This window comes from Tympanuchus pallidicinctus, unplaced genomic scaffold (assembly GCF_026119805.1).
Source record: "Tympanuchus pallidicinctus isolate F22 unplaced genomic scaffold, pur_lepc_1.0 scaffold8, whole genome shotgun sequence".
Classification (NCBI taxonomy): domain Eukaryota; kingdom Metazoa; phylum Chordata; class Aves; order Galliformes; family Phasianidae; genus Tympanuchus; species Tympanuchus pallidicinctus.
In genome coordinates this window covers 6,688,968-6,704,135 of record NW_026294802.1, presented here as the reverse complement: position 1 = coordinate 6,704,135, position 15,168 = coordinate 6,688,968, and the positions used below count along the sequence as shown (strand labels likewise).

Below are 15,168 nucleotides of genomic sequence, written 5' to 3'. Positions count from 1 at the left end.
CTATAATTCTGTGTTCAGATCATACTGGAGCAACTGAGTGCAGATGGTCTCCTGATGAGAAGTTGTCTTGTTTTAACACCTCTCTTCTCCCTCCTTTCGTGTATCTCTTCTAAACCCATTAAAACCCAGCTTGCCAAGCCCTGCTATCAGAGGAAACATGTTGTCAGCTGACAAGAACTGGATTAGACTCCTGAGGCTGCACTTTAAGTGCCCAGAGGGGTTCACTCCAGAGCAACAGGAGGTCTGCACTCAGGATGCGTGTTAATCCTCTCAGATCATGGCAGGGAAGTTCGGGTTGTGCAAAAGATAACAGTCTTTAAATTGGTCTTGCCTGCATGCACAAGATGAAGGTATGCACTCTTTTAGTATCCATAGTGCAGTGAAATTAGAGTGGAATGTGCACACTCTGAATATCTGCCCTACACATGCCTATGGCTGATCACTGCAGCAGAGTAGAACGGGTTAAACCAGGATGCAGGAGGGAGTTGGCATGACGACTGTAGAAGTCTTCTATGTGGCCTGTACAATAACTAATCATTACGTAGTAAAGGGTAATAATTATTTCTTAATGCTGCACTGCAGGTCTAGCTTCATAGCAGAGAGCAGTCTGCTGAAGGGATGAGATGCTTGCAAATGCAACAAAAATGAATAAATTGGTGCAATTCCTATCACAGAAGCCCCAATGGACCTTCAAAATAGTAAAAATGCTTCATCTTTATTTAATTACTATCTTTTTTCTTACTGTGTGCTCAGATATAAAAATTTCTTCCTTCCTGGCTCTTGTGCTTTTTGTTTTTTTCTTGGTTTCTGAAGCAGTAAGAAGTAATGCACTGAACACTGATACTGAGCTCTTGTGAAATAAACATATAATAATTTAAAGAACACAAACAAACAACAATAACAACAAAAACAAGAGTGTATTCCTGTGTTTTCCTCTTTGTTTTCATTCCTGCACTAAAAACATTGTCATATGGCTAGTAAGCAATCCCTATGACAGATACATTTACCCTTGAGGGAAAGGGATAAAGAAGATTTTGTGGTTGTTCTATCTACCATAACTGAACACACAATCAGGAATTTTTAGCACTCCTTCTTCATCAGTACAGCATCTAAAAAATTCAGGAAATGCATTTCTCTTTTGCTGTTGGTATGTTCTTTCCTATCATTCTTAGCACAGAATCATTACATCTTCAACTGGTCTTGTTTGCCAAAGTGCAGAGAATGTTGGGCAACGCAGGAAGGTAAGCTTTCCCTTTTTCCCTTCTATCTCCTTTCCTTCTGTAAAAAGACTATCTCAACATCACTTGTGCAAACTAGTTGTACTGTGAGAGAATTTATCATATGCTGACCTGCACTGTATATTGACTTGTACTATTGATTTGATTTATAAACATATTGATGAGTATTTTGAGGAAATCACCAAACTGAAATGGGTCAGAAAAGATTTTAAAAAAATCAGCTTGAGTGATAGATTAAGGATACAGTTAACTTTCAGACAGGAAAGGTTGCTCAGTAGTGTTAGATTGCTAGAAAGTGTTTTCCCCAACCAAGCCTGGAAAAAAAGGATGCATATCCCCAGGCCTAGCTTCTTTCCTTTGTCTTTTTTTCCTTTTTCTTTTTTTCAGAATGATGTGGAGAATGCCACTGAAATATTCATCCAGAGAAAAATTCCAGCTCACTGCAGCTTGCCATAGTACTACATGTTTTCTAGCTATAAAGTTGCCCATGAGCTTCTAAAACTCTCAAAAACTTCCTCCAGAAGATAATGCAATGCTAACTTGTGTGGTGTGGGCCTGGCTCTCCTTTGCCTTCAGTGTTTCTCAGTCATCTCTATGTATATATAACAGCTTTGAAACACAGCTCAGAGCTACAGTATTTTATAGTCTTGTGGGCAGCAAGGAAATAAATTCAGTTCCAGAATGGAACCAAGCCCACAATTTTCTTAAGAGATTTATTTTGTTTTGCTTGTTAAAGATTTTGGCTTAAAGTTAAAAATATTGTACCTAAACTTGGATTTCTAAAGCTATAGCCAAAACCACGCAGTAACAGCTTGATTTTTAAGCTAGTAAAGCACACAGAAATAATTTTTACAGTTGTTCAATGACAAATGTGGAGGCCTAAGCTATTATGAGCTTAGAAATCTAATTTTAACCCTGCTGTTGTGTGGCTTTCTTCATAAACAGAAATCTTGGCTTCTCTGCCCATTTCAAAGCTGTTCAGCTCACCTTTAATTTCATGTCTTTAAATTGCAGTATGGAGCAATCCCATATAGGTGAAAGAGCAGTGTTTTCATTCCCATAGAACCATGACCATAGTTACAAAACTGTAACCTACAGAGTTTTGCAGTGAAGCCCTGACCTATCGTTTTCAGATATAAAAGACATCGGTAAAGGAGAGATCATCTTCAGGAAGAACCTCCTTTAATTTTATATTCTGTGATCTTTGTGATTTTATTTTTTTTTTTACTCATTAAAAAACGATTGTTTAAATTTTGATAAAGCATGCAAAATGATGCAGAGTTTTGAGAAGGCTGATCTTGGATCTTTCAAGTAAAAAATAACAGGAAGAAATAATTTCTCCTTTGGCATTTGGGAGTCATTACCTCTTCTCTAATGAAGTAAAAAACTATATTCATGCAACAACCGAAGGAGGCACTCTCCTATTATGTATAAATGGATGCAAAAGTTTATATGCTTATCACTTCCTTTATTATTTTTTGGTGTGTGAAAAGCTGTTTGTTCCAGATTATTTACTGGAAACAGAAAAGTGATTGAGAAAAGAGATTATTAGCAGAGCTGTAACACATTTTCCCTTTGCTAACCCACTGTTCCCCCATAAAAGGCAATCTGTGTAAAGGAAACACAATGACATTAAGCTGAAAGAATTGAGTCTGCAAGAAATTGATCTCAGTCTGTTATATCAGAGTTACAGAGAGTGGGGCAGGAGAGCACATTCTGTAACTAGCATTCAGATCTGCCTGGAAACCACATGTATATTAAAATTATCCAACTGTTACAAGGGACAAATAAATAAGTCTTTGAATTTATTTGTAAGAGGTATTGCTAGGTATCCAGGGGTTAATTAAAATAATCTTCAGTGTGTCCTGTGTTTGTTTTGATAAGTGCCTAGCCAAGAAAGGCAATAAATTTTCTAGTGAATAGCACAAGTAAAACAGTTAGAGAATCTCTATCCTGAAAACTTGAAGTGATTCTTTGAATGCGAGAGCAGCTGTCACTAAGCCATTTTTCTTGCTGTCCTCTCTAAAAAGTGGCCAGCAGCAAAGAACTTACAAAAAGAAAAAGCAGAGTGGAACCTTTATTGGGTTGAAACAAATTGTGATCCTATAGGTTTATTTGCATCACAAAGCAGTTGATAATGTAGGTGTGTTTTTCAGTATTCTGTTTAATCACTTCTTCACTCATTTATACTTTTGAAATCTGTAAAATAATATAGGATGAAAAATACCACAGCTCAATCATGCTGATTTTTAAACTCACACCTGTTAAGTTCGACCTGAGAGTTCTGGGTCTTGTATTGTGAAAGAGCTTTAATAGTCCCTTACTCATCTTCTCCATTTCTTTCACAAATGTTTACATCTACATGTGTTCCTCATCAGTCACATTACTTCTGGGATGATGAGTCCTAGCCTATTGAGCATCTCTTTGAAGGCTAGTAATTCTCATCGTGTTTATCACCTTCCTGTGTATCTAATGAAGTTCCTCTGTACCCCTGTTACAGTATCATGGGCAGAATTCTTCTCTTGAGGAGTAAAAGTGATCTTTTATGTACTCACTCCAGATGGAGGCTGCAGAGAGATATTCCACGTGTAGTTACTTGTGCCAAGAACCCCCAGGTGTGAGTGGAAAGGATCTTGCTACCCATGTAAGAGAAATATTATATCTGTGTTATAAGCTTATGATTTTTAAAAGTGATGAGAAGAAACCAAATGTTTGAAAGACGTGATATCTTTAAATTATTTCTACGAATCTCAGATTTTGGTAAAGTTCCTCAATGTACGCTGTTATGTAAGCGCTGCCAAATTAAACAAAACTAAAGAAAGGCAGAAAAAGCATGGGAGAATGCAGTGTTATTTTATACACCTGAGTATCTGAGGCACAGGAGGTTTCTGGTTTTGTCCTTGGCATCACATCAGCAATCTGCAGTGACGCTAAGAATTCAGCATTGCTTAAAAGATATAACAACAAAATTGCTCCTCCTCTCTTTTGTTATGTGTCATTCACACTCCTCACTTTAATTGTAAAAGAGAATATAAGGAAAATAATGTGGGCTATTTATTGTCAAATTTGCCATTCAAAAGAAGGCATTTCCTCGTGCTCCAAAGAAAGCAATATAGAGTCTCTGTGCTAAAGAAGAAAAGTTAAAAGTTTTCTTCAGTCAAAAAGGCCAAATAGTCTTCTTCATCTTTGCTCTTTTTGCTTTCCTGCTTCTTTCTAATTGTGTGTATATAAATATATATATATATATATCTATGGGCACTTTTTTTTTTTTTTTTTTTCCCCACTTCACTGAATTGCATTGCAAAATGAATAATAACACTGAAATACTCCTTGCTGGGAAGTGTTTCTGATGTCAAAATCCTACAGTAAAGATCTCTACATTTACTCCCAGTGGATAAGATTGTGAAAATGGCTTGCAGACATCAAACAGATGTTTTAAATGAGAATTTAGCAGTGAGCTCTTCATATGTTCTTTCCTGCCAGTGACAGCTAAGTATAGTGACCATCATAAATGCAAAAAGCAGAAGGGTAACTAGTGTTACCTTCCTTATTATCTACTTTTCCTTAAACCTAGGAGCTTTTTATGTTTGGTTAAAGGAAGAAATTTTAGAACTAATGTGCCCTGTTCATATCTTCACTGACAGGGGTCGAGGTCAAGTATGAGAAGTCATGGAATTTCCAGGTTAAATATAGCACTTTGTTTGGTGATGGTCTCTCTTCATGTCACTCATATTCTGACAGCTTTCATCAGCTGAGAATTCACTGTTAGAAAAGTAAAATTAGTGTGGGTGAAAGATACCAGCAACAGATCAGGAAATCACTTTTCAGCTTATTCTCAGCATGGAAAAGCAAATAGCAGAGAAGACATCTAACTAAAATCTAACTAACTAGCTCTACTAAAATCTAATATTCCCTTGCCACTGAAATTTGGGAATAAAACTCATCAACCCAAATGGCAGGTTAGAAAGCTGACATTACTTTATTGCAACACTGGGTGCATGGGGAATCACCCTTTCCAGCAAGTACACCCACAATTGAAAACATACAGATGTCATACATTTTAACATATGAATATTCGTACAATTTCTATGAAGTTCATTCTTATCCCTAGGATTGTTGTACATTTTAAAATTTCGTACTACTCACGTACTGTGTTAATTTGAGGTTCTGGTGTGGGGTCTTTGGTGGTTTTAACCAAGCAAAAGCTCATGTGTTACATAAGCCAGGTCCCATATATGCTCAGAAACTTATTCACAAAAAATATGACTGTGGGCTATGCTTTTAATTGGCACTTTGACTTTGTTATATCACCCATTATCAACTCACTCAGGACGCAGTTTGCCTCCTGTTCAAAGCTTGTGGAGTGCTTGGTCTCTGCTTTTTACACTCCAGCTGTCCTTACCTAGGAACAAAAACTTTCCCAAGTCTCTGCTGAGGTGTTTGACTTAATTAAACAGCTCTGAATTTATGGACAGGTATCACCTTCATCATTCATGTTGAACAGTTCCATAGTTCAGTGAGGGTCACATTGTCCATATTCTTACTCCAAAGCAAGACCCTCTTTGAGTTTGCTAGCACCAGCTCTCACCTTCCTTCATATTCCACACATATGTTAATTCGCAGTCATGTCATTCTATGTACAAAATGTAGTAAACTGGATTGTCCACCATGACAGAATAATGTTAGAAACATAGAACAGTGAGAGTTTGATACAAACATTTTAATACATCGTATGACCTAGACAAGAACTGAAATGTGTAGAACTCTTCTCGATCTACCACACTGATGAAGATGAAAGTTTTCAGTGACCTTAGGTAGAGGAGAAAAGTGTAATCCTTCTGTCCATTAGCATATGTTGCTTAGTCTATTTATCCTGTCAGAAAGTTCAACAACTCTATTTTATGTCAGGAATGTATGTTGGGCTAAGAGGTATAAGAAGAACCAGCAGGTCCATATTGCTTTTGTGAAAAACTCTGTTGTAGTATGTGATCGAAATGAGATAATTGCCTTGTTATCTTCAGCAATTTTATTCCTACTTAGCACCAACTACGTTGAAAACACTCAAAACTGAGCAAAGCCCCTGATTCAGGTCCTTCACATTCAGTCTCTCTCTCTTTTTCTCTTCCTATTCTCTTCCACTAACACAACCATAAAATTGAGCTTGTTATTTTATCCTTTCCTTCTCATCAAGATCTGGAGAGATTAGGGTATTCAGGGTGTTTTTATTGTAAAGATACTCAACATTTTATTTTGTCCTCTGTTCTGACAAGAAACTTTTCAGGTAATCAGCACCTGTAAGTTCAACTTTCTAACATCTCAGCGTAAAAAATATGGATGTTGTGTTTCTCCTCCAATTTTCATGAACTAGTACCATACAGCCTAACCTCCATACCTGACTGCAGCAAGTCTTACAACACTGTCATGAGACCAATAAGACCTATTTTTCCCACTGCAGGAAGGTGAGACAAAGCCTACACAAAGTAAGAGTTAATTTTAGGGTACCCCCCAAACAGAACATGAGAACAGGCTTTGTGAGAACATGTCAAAGCTCAGGCAGTTAGACTATGATATACTTGATCTCAGTCCAGTGTGCTATGCTTCAATTTTCATTTTAAAAAGTGTAAAATATCCTTTTTTAAAAAATTAAATTTTGATGCCTGTACAAGGTATTATCACACTTTCTCAAGGAAATGTCTGGGATATGTATGGAGAGAAATCAAAAAGACAACTAAATCCAATAAAGTAGTAATCATGAATGACTTCACTCACTTGTACATTGGTAGGTCAACTGGTACAAATAGATTAGAAAAAAAATCTATAGGTGATTTCTAGAATAACTGAAGTATATAATAGTAAATAGTTTAGTCTTAAGTAACTGGAGAAATTATATAGTTAGGCCACCAAATAGTAATGAACTAATTAGTATATTAAGAGTGACATTAAAGCTGATTATATTTAGTTAATGGCTTAAAAAAGCACAGAAGGCAAAAAGAAAATAGAGAGAAAAGAAAAAGACAGAAGAAAAGTAAGGAAAAGTAAAATCTGTGGTTTCAAATCAGAGATATTAACAACTTGTTTCTGATTCAAGGAAGTCATTCAGAAAGCAAACTGAAAGACAAGAGAGGGAAAAAATGTTTTTGTGAAGTGTTTAGATCCACAGTGTTGTTTGAACCAAACAAATAGATTTACTTCGGCTCTAGTGGAGTCCCCAGATAAGAAAGAGAGAGAAATTATAATGAAAAATGAATAAAATGTCATCTACAAGTAAAGAGGTCTAAGGATGCATTGACAAAAGTTAGCAGAGGGGGGAAACTGCAGGACATTTTTGAAGGATCTTAAATTCACTGTGTTTTTGAGGGAGCCACTGGGCTGTATTGGGCATTCGGGAGATAATGGGAAAAAATAATGGTCAAAAAGACATTACAGAATTTCTAAATGATCTGTTGGGATATAAGCTGCCACACCAACAGTGCTGTGCAAGTGTGCTTCCTTGACCTTTTTTTTTTTTTTTTTTTTTTTTTTTTCAAGACAAGAAAGGACATGAGTTGTCAGAATGTGAAATGTTGAAAGGGGAACAAACTGATAAACTAAACAGCAGCATGCCACAAGGATCTCATGGTTATATATGTAAAGGTTTGGAAGGCATTTGAAAATGAAGTGGATGAGCTGATAGCAAAAGTACGCAAGCTGTCCTTGAAGTAAGATATACTACAGAAGGATTAAAGTGTAACAGCTACCATACGTATCTTCAGGACAAGAGATCCTAGGTATTATGTAATGAAAAGTCTTATTTCAATTCCAGGTAGATTTACTGAAACTAACAAAAACTGGAATTACATACAGGGGAGAAAAATATCAGCTTGTTTCCAATAAGAATCTGCATCTTCTGTATATTCTTTGAAATATCGAGTGAACAGACAAGGAAATATAACCTAATAAATACATATATATATGTGAATATTTATCTTCTTAAATTATTTGAGAATTTTTTTGAAGAAATTCAGTCATTATAAAGTTAGTTGTTTATTACAACTTAGAAACCATCTAGGAGAGAAAAAGGAAAAATTACATATGAATTATAATTTTTCACTCCAAAAGATTTTAGAAGATGGGCTGGCCATGGTTCTGTATCAAGTATGTCATGTTTATTGAAATAGTTGCTGTTAGAAAATGTAAGGACTGGAGCATTTCAGAGTCTGAGTGAGAGAAGAAAAGAGCTAGAAGGTTCGTGGCTGAGAAAATTAATGGCACTTAAACAATGAACTGAGTTGTCTGATTGGCATTTTCACATTGTATAACAGAAAGATAATGATAGCACTGAAGGACAACTAATTTAAATAGATCAAAATTTATTTGGAGTGTGATTTTCCGAAGAAAGTATGTAATTAACCTACTGAACTCACTCCTGCATGCTATCACTGAGGCAGCAAGCTTACTGAGAGGTAAAACTGTATTAGCTGTTTATCTGTTTGGCTAGAATATCTGCAGTTTGTCTAGAACTAATAGAGATTTCCATTTGTTTGGGAATGTGGGTATCAGTTTTCATTTGGAAGTGGTTTCTGAGCAGCAAGCAACTGCAAATTGGTAGGTATTAAGAAAGCATTTAACTTAAGGACAGCAAATTTATCTAGGATGGCATATTCTGCACCCTCCTCTGAAACATGTGGTAAAAGGCATTGATAGAGACGTAATACTGGACAAGACAAAACACATACCTGATCCAACACTGCAACAATTATATTCTAATATTCTAATAAAGTTCTTTAACTGAATGATTGGAGGTTTTTTTTTTATTAGAATAAAAATGAGTAGTGTTAACAAATAACACAACTCCATTAATTATTCATGCTAATGTTCATGAAAATTTTGAGATGTATGAATATTTTCATGAATAAATCATTGGCTACCCATTTGTACAGAATGACCCCAGAAATCATAGTGGAATGAGCCTGTGCCATTATTCATGAAAAAAATTGTGAATCATTTTCAATATATGACCCCTCTAGTTTCTAATTGAATAAATATGAGATAGATGAGTATAAAATAGACTTCAGTCTATTTATTATTGCAGTGCTAAGGGAAAATTTCTCAGGTAACTATGAAAGTGCAACTGCTGACTGCAATAGAAACTCATTTCTTATGGATAAATTGTCTATGTTATTTTCTTCCAGGCAGGAATGAATTCTAAATATGAAGGGACTGATCTTCGTAGTTTGCAGATCACAGCAGGAGAGCTTTATAAGTTCAAACTACCTAAGCCAGAGAAATTAGGAAGATAATTATTTTACATGACTAAGTTTATTTTATCTCCTTGGTTTCCAACACTAATTTTTGCAATGATTTAGAAGAAATCACAGAATCACAGAATCACTAGGGTTGGAAGGGACCTCAAGGATCATGTAGTTCCAACCCTCCCTGCCTAGCAGGGCCACCAAACATACACATTCAGATCAGGTTGCCCAGGACCAAGAAAGATCTCTCTCAAAACAAACAAAGAGAGAAAAATCTCACACCTACCCACAGTGTGTTCAGTGCTTTCTAAGAGGGTGAGGAAAACCTTGGGAGATGCTGGTTTACATCAATTCTCACCTCTCTATGTTGTGGCTCATATTAGAGATCTACATTGCCAACATTTTCAGAGGTGTTCCACCCATTTCCAGTGTCCATTATCACATTGCATTTCCCTTTCAGGCAGAGTCTGACAACTCACAGCCATTGCATGAACAGCTGTCAAAACATTGGCATATTCTAATTACAACACTTACTATGTTTCTATGAAAGTTAAATCCTGAGCTCTATTGCACTAGCATAAAACAAAAGTAATTAGAACTAAGGCATTCACCTTTGATTTGCAAGAGTATAAACGTGATCAGAATATAGCCCAACGAATCGAACAAGGGAGTCAAACAAGATGCCAGAAAGCCCAGGATCTGAGGAGCTTCTTGTCAAAAGGAAAACAGGCAAAAAAGGCACTCAGCTAACTAGCTGGCCCAAAGAGATGATACACTTCATTCTGTCATGATCATTTTCTTAAAAATGAATACGCAAAGCACATGAACTGCTGAAATCCCACTGTGTATTTAAGTTTCAACGGCAGGCATTCTTTAGGAAGTGCTTGATAGAAATGAGATAAAACTCACCTCACTCTTAAAATCATGTTATATGAGAGGGATCTCTTTGAAACATCTGCTGATACGTATCTTTCTGCACAGGGAGTAGACAGCGTTAGATACAGGTAATGATACTGCTTTAAAGTTAAAATAATCAGCAGCTCCACAGACTAAAAGCATTTAAGCGGTAACAAGCTCTGGGGTCATGGGAGAAAAATGCAGCCTTTTAATACAATTTCAGGGATGCTCTCATCTTTTAATTCTGCAGTTTGTTTAGGGAGATGTAGAAAGTCAGTGAGATAAGTGAATAAGCAATCCTCATTCTGTTTAATATGTAATGGGAATGCAGCCTACTAGGCACAAGAGATTGGCGTTCAGCTAGTGGGACAAGGACACTCAAGTAGATAACTCCCAGCTTGTCTGGGCAGGTTGAACTCAGGAAATGCTATGGAGATCCCGGCAAATCTGAACACTGTCAAAATACAGGAACTGCTGAAGACAAGGAAGAGGGTGCTAATTGTCTCATTTAGTGACAGCTACTTTTTGTAGTTCTCTGTGCTTGGTCCTCTTCACAGCTTGGTTTCTAGAGAAGGGATCTGGACTCAGATTTAACAGGGCTTGAAATGCTACCATCCAGTGTAAGCATTTTTAAGGCTACAAGCATTTGTGAAAAAGTTATCCCTGTCATTCATATGAGCTGTATTTAAGCCCCTTCAGCTTTTCTTAGACTGATTACTGTTACTCACTCATCCACCTATCCAAAGAGCCCATACAAGGTCAGGGCAGCACTTTCACAAGTGAGTAATCCTTTTCCATGCCTTCAAATTTCCAACCATTAGCTGCAAGTTGCTGCAAGCTGTGAAGATCAAACTCAGAATAGTCCAAAATATGGGAATTAATGGTTCTGGCCCTAATTTCTTACTATCAAATCCTCTATAGTTTAACCCTCCCCCTGGAACCTTCAGTGTTAGGCTAGACATGACAGAACCAGGATCAGTTGTACACCAACCTGCCTTTTTATTTTTGTAGGTTGGGATTTAGAAGATGGAATAGAAGGCATGGAATGGAAATAGAAATAAACTGCTTGAAATGCCCTTATTTTGTATCATTTCTTTTTCTCTATTGTCTATGGGCTTTTTTTTTTTTTTTTGTTTGTTTGTTTTTTTGTTTGTTTGTTTTTTTTTTTACCAGGTTTTGCATCCCCTGTGTCTGAGGATGCCCTTCTTTGCCTGCCTCTGGCACTAGAGGGCGCAGAAATCTGGACTTTGAACTGGAAATCCAAATCTCCTCCGATCCCTGCTTTCCTTTAAATCACACTCAACTTTCAAAGAAGTTTTGATTTCAGAGGGAGGGAATCTACTTCATTATTACTGGTTTGTGTGCATTTCCCATGTTGCATCGCTATGGAAACAGGACCAGAACATAACTCTTTTGCATGTAGGTCATGGTATTACTGGAGCAGAGGAAGCCTGGGTGAATAGGTGAGTGGCTTACAGAAGCAAAATGGGGCAGAGAAATTATCTGGGGCAACTGAAACAGTGGGGGATTTCACAGTAGATCACCTCACAAGACTTTTGAATTAGAGACCCGATGGGTGAAGGATCCAAGCATGTGGAGCAACTGAGAGCCATGAAACATACACAGAGACTCTGCTCAGGGGTGGAAAAAACATCTAAATGATAGTGGTGCATGCAGGCAAAAACAAGCAAACACACAAGCAAACAAACAAAGCACACTTTCATTCATAGATGCAGTTATTCAGCGGTGGCTGGTTTTCCTCTTTCTGCAACTTGGCCTCCTTCTGAGGCAGTGACATGGAACAGCATGACTGCAACCTCTTCTATCTCCTCAGGACGCTTCTGACCATGGGCAATTCAGATCTCCCCAAGCTCTGGCCAAGTTCAGAGTTACAAGTGATTCTGTAGTTTCCTAAGATCTTGGTTTTGGATCGGAGAAGATTGTGACCTTTTCTTTTTATTATTTCTCTCTCCCTCCAAAATAACTGGAGTGGGACTAGCCCAGATCACCTTCCCATGTATGAAACCCTTTTTCCTGGTGGACTACACTGCAGAAATCACTAAGCACTTTGAGCTGGCACAGAGAGGGCAGCTCAGCAGGATGCAGGCTTGACAAGCTGGCAAACCTCTGTTACGACTTCTCACTCTCCAGATGCAAAAGCAAACAGGGTTGCTTTTGCAATCCAGAGGTCCTGCAAAGGGGAAGCTCAACCAAAGTTATAATCAAAAAGCCTAAAGGAGAGAGAGCAGACTCTGCACAGCATAACACGGTTTATAGACGAGTCATTGAAAACGGCTGGTGTCATAAACTATGTAATTGAGGCTGGCATGTATTTAGACAGAGCTGAGATTGCAGGCAATGCAATACCATAAAAGCAGACAGAGTGCCTAGTCCTCTATTAACCTTCCTCATTGACAATCTCTTAAAAAACAAAAACCAAAAAACTGCTAAAACTCACTGTCAAGCAAAGGCTGGCCCCTCTTTTTTATTTCCTCTCATCTTTTTCTCTAATGCAAAGGAAAGATGTGCAAACACACTGTTTAACACATAAGTGGGGAGATGTACTTCTCTGGCTGAATTTGCAGCAAGAAATACCCCTCTCCCCACCCTCCTGTTCCAGTTAAAGAAAAAAGAGATTGCCTAAAGGAACCTCAAGTACTTGAGAAAAATATGGACAAAAAGTTTTTCTTGAGTGTGGGGAAAGTCCCTTGTCCATTCTCCACCGAAGGGGTGGAAGGATCACCCCGAGGCTCCTGGGAAGGACCTACACGCCTGGCGGCCCTGCGGGACCCCAGGTGAACTGCAGCCTCCCCCGCTGAGAGTGAAGGAACGCTTGCAAGAAATTCGCCAGTGGGGCAGGGCAGCACTTTGGCCCTCCAGAGCCCCGGAAATGGCTAGACTTTGGGGTGAGGAGGGGGGGTAACCTAGACACAGCTCCCGGGGCAGTCCGGGAGGCATTCTTGTTCCCGCTGCCTGTGCAGCTCCCTCTCAGGCTCCCTGCTCCCGGCCGCATGCAGCCCAGAAGGAGCCCGGAGAAGCAGCCGATACCTGCTCAGCCCTCCCAGGAAGATCAGTCGAGCCGTGATAGCGGGTAGAGCTGAGCCCGACCCTGAAGCATCCTCACCTCCTCCCCCGCATCCACCACGGACCGGACCCCGGGGACACCGACCCAGAGAAGGGAGATCGGAACCGAGGAAGCCCCCTGCCTTCCTCACCTCTGGTGGCACCCCACGTTCGGAAGCCCCCCTCCCCCTCCCAGAGACCTGAAGCCACGAGGATGGGCGCTGACTCTGAACAAATGTACAGTCCTTAGGAGGGGTGCTGAGGGCGAGGAACCACGTTGTCACGAAAGAAGCCTTCTTTTCCTATTACCCCGTCTCCATCTCTGCCCTCCCCACTCCTAGAGCAGGCTCCGCTCCCAGCTCCTGAGGACATTTTGCAGGAGTCACCGGCAAATATGTCACAGGAAGATTTGGGAAGAGTAGCCCGGGAGATGTTCCTGCATCGGAACGCAGCATTTGCACTATTAAAACAAAAACAAACAAACAAACAACAAAAAAAAAAAAACAACTTGAGGAGCGCTTGGTAAATGTGAAGATTTCCCTAAATCAGGTTACCGCGTCTCTCCTTCCTGTCTGTACCATTTAGCCTCGGTTCCGGGATGAGTATCACAGCTGTAACTCAGCAGAGGAAAGCTCTGCTGGGGCTTTGCCTTCTCTCCTCTCTCTCCCAGCCCCCGATGACAGCACCGCGATGGACCCTTTCAGCAAAAGTTTCCCCATGTTTTGCTCTGCTCCTTCTATCAGGAAGCAAAACGTAAGCTCGTTTCTTGGACATTATTTTCTTGGCGGGAGCTTTCCTATGACAGCAGCAGATGAAACTGTAGGTGCGGCGAGGAAGGGGAGGAGGTTAGAAGGCGAGAAAGAGAAGGGTGGGGGGAAAGAAGACTAAAATAAAGACCTAAAGAACAAGAAAAAAGGAAGAGGAAGGAAAAAAAAAAAAGAGAGAGAGAGAGAGAGAGAGTGGAAACGTCAATGAAATAGCGAAGGTTTCCTACCTGTGATCCAATCACCAGAAGTTGCAACCCATCCCGCGGCAAGCGGCTCTTTGCGAGAGGCGGCTGCGGAGTGGCCCCGGCTCCGGCGGCAGAGGCATGCGAGCTGCGCGCATCAGCGCCCGCAGGCAGCCGCTTTATCTTTCTCTTCCATATCTTCCAAGAGGAGGGGGGAGGGGATTGGAGGGGGGGAAAGACAGATTACTTGGTGCCGTGATAATGAGGGGAAAGAATAACAGTTGGGAAGCATTAAACGAGAGGTGGCATTGTCCGGGTTGATGGAGTTTTTGTCTCTCCCTCGCTCGCTCTCTCCCTCCCACATGCGCAGGCACACACACACACACACGCACACACACCGCACTCTCTCCGTGGCACTGGCCCTTGGGAGTCTGCTCCAGCTCAGCCAAGTTCAGCTTTTAAATACATATATATATATATATGTACGCACATACACACACACACATATATACATACGTAGAGCTATCAAGCCTAGCTTAAAGGTTCAGACAAAACTGGTGAATTTAAAAATAGTGGATACTGGGACTCATAAGTGAGCCGATGGTAATTCCTATTTCCCCCAGCGCTCCTAAGGAAATGAGGACAAGCTGCCACCTTCATGAGGGTTGGCAGCAAGGAGGGATCGGGGCGCCCAGGTGAGCATCTCACGGTGCTGGTAGCTGTGTGGCTGTGGGTCCGGGTGCTGCGTGCTGTGTGTGGGTGTGCAAGAGCCAAGTGGGCTCGATTAGCT

The 15,168-nt window shown here is 39.8% G+C and overlaps 1 protein-coding gene across 1 annotated transcript in view; it reads right to left on the bottom strand.

Moving 5' to 3' along the window:
- The window catches only part of CHRM2 (cholinergic receptor muscarinic 2), a 101,917-nt gene extending 87,221 nt beyond the window's left edge, over window positions 1-14,696 (bottom strand). Inside the window, exon 1 of the mRNA XM_052667527.1 lies at window positions 14,424-14,696. The gene's annotated coding sequence lies outside the window, so the exon portion shown is untranslated. The remainder of the gene's footprint in view (window positions 1-14,423) is intronic.
- Between the last annotated feature and the right edge of the window lie 472 nt (window positions 14,697-15,168).